We start from the raw sequence: 4,948 nt of genomic DNA on the forward strand, positions 1-4,948 counted from the left end.
ATAAATAAATAAATAAATAAAAATAAATAAATAAATAAATGTAAAAAAGATAGTTTGTAAATTGTTCTTGACAACATACCTTTGGAATAAAATATATATGTTATGCAAAATCCCCTAAGTACTTTAAACTAACCTATTTTGCCTTTATGTGTGCCAGTAGCCTGAAAAAAAGGACGTTTAAAGATGATTCCATTTGACTGCATTTTGTTTGTTACTATATTTATTTCATAAAGAATTTATTTAGTACTTAGTAAAAACTAAGCCTGTTGCTAGATCTCAGCAAGCAATCATACCCTAGGTGGAATTAAATGTCCAACTAAAATGACTTCGGTATGTATCGCTTAGTGTAGTGTGAATGTCAAATGCATGTTCAGTTCTTTAGAAGTCCAGGGAGTAATTGGTTCTGAGGACTGCAAACCAGAGCTCTAATGACTCATTCAGGTTGGGCCTGGGTTTGGACAAAGAAGTTTATTTAAAAATGTATTTTTTTTAATCTTTCTTCCTGTGATGATTTATATTTATTGTCAATTTGACATGATATAAAATTGCCTTAGGGGGAAATCTCTGGGCTTGTCTGTGAGGGAAATTCTATATTGTATTAATTGAGACTGAAAACCTACCTTATATTTGGGTGGCACCATTTCACAGCTTAGGTTCCTGAGTGCATGAAAAGCAGAAAACAAGGTGAGGACAAGCACTCATGGCTCCTTACTTCCTGATTGTGGACATAATGTGACCAGCAGCCTCACTCCTGCTGTCAGTCCTTCCCTGCCATGAGGAACTATCCTCCTCTTGAACTATGTGCCTCCCCTCCTTAATTTGCACTGGTCAGGTATTTTTGTCATAGCAATGGGGAAAGCATTGGACACCCCAGACTTCTATTTTGTGGTCCCCAGGAATCTACAGTGTTAATTAGTACTTGGAGTGAGTATTTATTCTAATCTATGTCATAATCTTTAATTTTTTTGATTCAAAAAACAGTGCACCTGTGTTGTACAATGCCCTCAGAGGTCAAAAGAGGTCATCAGGCCTCCTGGAACTGGAGTTATGGATGGTTGTTAGCCATCATGTGGGTGCTGGGAACCAAACCTGGGTCCCATGCAAGAGCAGCCAGTGCTGTTAACCACTGAGCCTCCTCTCCAGCCCCATATGTCCTGATCTTTCATAGTGCTGTGCTATCTCAAATTTGATCTAAACCTAAGCCTATTGGGTCTCCCTATAGCAAGACTGGCTACAGACAATCTCTAGACTCAACCCTCTGCACCATGCATTTCTGCTCTCAGTGGTCCTGATTTTCACCTTGGCCTCAGCTCCCTTCTGGTCAAGAGTACTTAGCTGAAGGATCCCTTTCCAGCACAGAAGCATCCCCTTAGTGAGGGGAAAGTAGTGATTAAACAAGATATTGAGAATGCATCACAGCATAAAAATTTTGTAGAGGACCCAAAGTATCTAATTTAAGCAGGAGGAATGGCACTCTTAAATTTCAATAAAATTTTGCCTTATATAATTAAAATAGAAGCTGAAAGAACAAATATTACAAAGGCGGAGAAAACATAGACTAAAGAGTTTATTCAAGGGATTTTTAAAGCTCCTCACCATTTGAGCTGTTACTGTCTGACCACGGAAATGATTTGGATCATTAAGCTTTGCACAGTGAAAAATGTCAGCCTCCATTTTTCCTATTGAAAATACAAATATGTTCTTTTCATGAATTTTTTGCGTAACTGCTGACATTGAACATAATGATTGCACTCAACAAGTATTTAAAATTTGTCATTGAAATTTCTCTAACAAAGACGTGGAAATATTGAAGAGAATAAAGCTGCAGGGAACAGAGGAAATGGGCTGTCAGTCATGTGGGCCGTTTAGTCCCTAGGAGGCCAATTTGAAAATAATGGAGAAATAGCAGGGAAAATAATAATAATGATAACAATAAAACTATTATTTATCAGACCTTGCTAGACTGCCAACTAGACTAAAAACTTCATCTCTTCTTTGCAAGTATCTTGTGAGAACTCCTGAATATGCCAGGCACAAAGATACACCAGCAGACAAAACTCATATTTTCTGAGATTATAATCGATACAAAAGCACTATGGGAGAGGGGTTGATACTGGGAAGATGAGATGAAGATACTGAGACTTGCAACCAACAATGAATTGCCAAGGCTATACAGCTTGTTAATGATGGAGCAGCGGTTAGAAGCAGAGGTTAAGACTGGCTTAAGCACTAGTCTACCTAGTCCTATTGAATAAGTGCTTTCTTCTCACTCAGCCAGCTTTGGAAAATTAGAGTAAGGCTGTTCTACTACCCATACTGCCCTGCTCTAGTCCAGGAGAGCCTCCCTTAATCCTTTTAACTAAACATAAGCAGTGCCTCCAACCCAGCTGCAGTAGCTCTATGAGGAGGAAAGTCATTTTCTGCTTCAGATTTTCAGCTCACTTGCTTTCACATCATTAGGATAAGCCTTGTGAGAAATTAGGGGAAGAAGGATGGTTGAGTTGCTTTTCTATGTCATGAGTATGAGGGAGAAATCCTAAAGAGCAAAGCCTAGATCACCAGGCACCACCTTACAGTGTCTTCTTTCAACAGTCTGCAGGAAGAGAAACAAATGGAACGGGCTGAAGCTGCTGATCGCTCTTCCTTTTGACATGTCTGTTGTTTGCTTTAAATAAAGTCACAAGAGGGAACAGCATTGAAAAATAATGCTATTTATTTCAGGGGTGCCAATGCCAGGTTTTATAAACAGTTCTCAATGTAGCTGAATCATCTTTTTTAAAATCTGGAGAAGTTTCATATCTAAATCCAAACTGGCTCCCCCTGCTGCCCCTCCCCACTTCAAACCATTTATGTTGTCCAAGAGGATGTGAAATGCTGTCCCTTATGAGATTTATATATATTATTTTTCCAGGAGTGACAGTGAAAAGAGAAATGCTTTGTCAAAAGTTGACCAGGGGCCTGGAGAGATGTCTCAGAGGTTAAGAGCACTGGCTGCTCTTGCAGAGGACCCAGGTTTGGTTCTCAGCACTAACATGATGAATAACAACCATGCATAACTCCAGTTCCAGGGGATCTGAAACCCTCTTCTGACCTCTGCAAGCATTGCTGCACACAGTCCACTTACACATAATCAGGCAAACATTCATATATATATATATATATAGATGATAGATAGATAAAATGTATATTTTTTCATTTTCTCATCCTCTTCTTCCTCCAAAATCAATGACTATGCGTATTTCATTTCTAATTTGATAGAAAAAAATCCCATAGGAATTAGTTAGTTCAAAGAAGTTATAATTACTCTCATTTTCAAAGGTCCCTTATTAAAGAACACAATCACAATGTTGTCAACTGCTCGGCTGCTTTTTTGGGCAGACAATGTTAATACACTGAAGACTTCTGCACAGGGAGTCTCACTGAAACTGCAGGACAGTAGTTGTGCCCAACTACCCCATGCATTGCTCAGTTTCTGTGAATTGGGACTGAGCAGAGAAAACCTGCAGGACCATGAATTGTGCAGACTTAGATACATGTTTACCAGTGTGTTGCTTAACCAGACTTGACTCTGGATGACCCAACATGTAAAGTTTGAGATTTAAAAAAAAAACGGAGTCATAAATTATGCACATGCACCTTCTACAGTTTGCAGAAACAAGGAAAACCTGGCACAAACAGGACTCCAGCATATCAGGTGATGAGGAAGCACAATGTTAACCTAGTGTTATACTTTATCCTGAAGTTAGAAGCCCAATGATACTGATTTGATTTTTCACCGTTAAAGTGAAGTTGGCAATTGTTGGGGAAAATTGGAAGAATTCTTCTGGTTCATTTCCATCTGCCTGGTCTGGCCTGGGGAGACCAACAGAATCACAGAAGAACCCTGGGCAGAACACTGAAGTTAGATCAGGGAAGGGTTTGAATTCTCCTACCTCCTAATGTATAATCATTTAATGTATATCACTTAATCCTTCGGAGACCACATCTTCTGTTTGATATCTATCTCATGAAATTGCTCTAAGCAACAGAAAAATTTCATCTATAAACTATTACAAAATGGTCTCTCCCCCATCCCCTTCCCTTTTCTCTCTTCCTCCCTGTCCTCTATCTCCCTGTCTTTCTCCTTCTGTGCATTAGACTGCGATGGACTATTCAGTATAAACTAATCATTGGTTTTTGCCCAGTAGGATGTGAAGAGGCCTCAACTTTGAAGTTGAAGAGAGCTAAGTTGGAGTCCTCTTGCTTTTTATTTTGCTGCTTGTATTATTTTGAGCCAAATGAAGTATTCTCTTAAGATTGGATTCCTTCTCTAGAAAATGCATGTGATCATGGCTCTTACTACATATATGTGTTAGGAGGATTCAGTGAGGTACTATGGGCATGATCTTAGAAAAAGTAGAAAGCAGTGATTTTTTTTTCTTTCATGAGATAAAAATACAGCATTGTTCTAGTAAGAGGCCAGGCAGGGCTAAGGGCTGAATATGTAGTCATACAGGAGCAGCAGGGGAGCAGAAATAATGATGACAGTGGGTGGGGAAGGTAGGATGTGGATGAGGAGGGCTCAGACAAGCACCGTGCACTATGGGGTTCAGAGCCTCCTCTGTGGTGCTGTGCTTGTACATTTGCCCATGTGCACAGCATCTCCGAAGTACCTGATCAGCCCCAAAACCTGTGTTCACCCTGTGAGCTCAGCTGCAAATACAGCAGACTCATTTTGAATTTCATCCTTGGAGCAGAGGATCCAGATAACTAGGGAAAGATGAGTGAGTGATGAGGAGGAAAGAAGAGTTTGGCTGGGAGATTCACATATGACAAAAAGGGTCATGGGTGTGAGGGCATGTTGAGTCACTTGAGTAGATAGTATTCCACTCACTAGCTCTGCAGACTGGTGAATGTTTCAGCTGGGGCCATGGTCAGTAGACCAGGGTTGGCAATGACTGAACTCAAT

Source organism: Nannospalax galili, unplaced genomic scaffold (assembly GCF_000622305.1).
Source record: "Nannospalax galili isolate Female #2095 unplaced genomic scaffold, S.galili_v1.0 scaffold114, whole genome shotgun sequence".
Taxonomy (NCBI): domain Eukaryota; kingdom Metazoa; phylum Chordata; class Mammalia; order Rodentia; family Spalacidae; genus Nannospalax; species Nannospalax galili.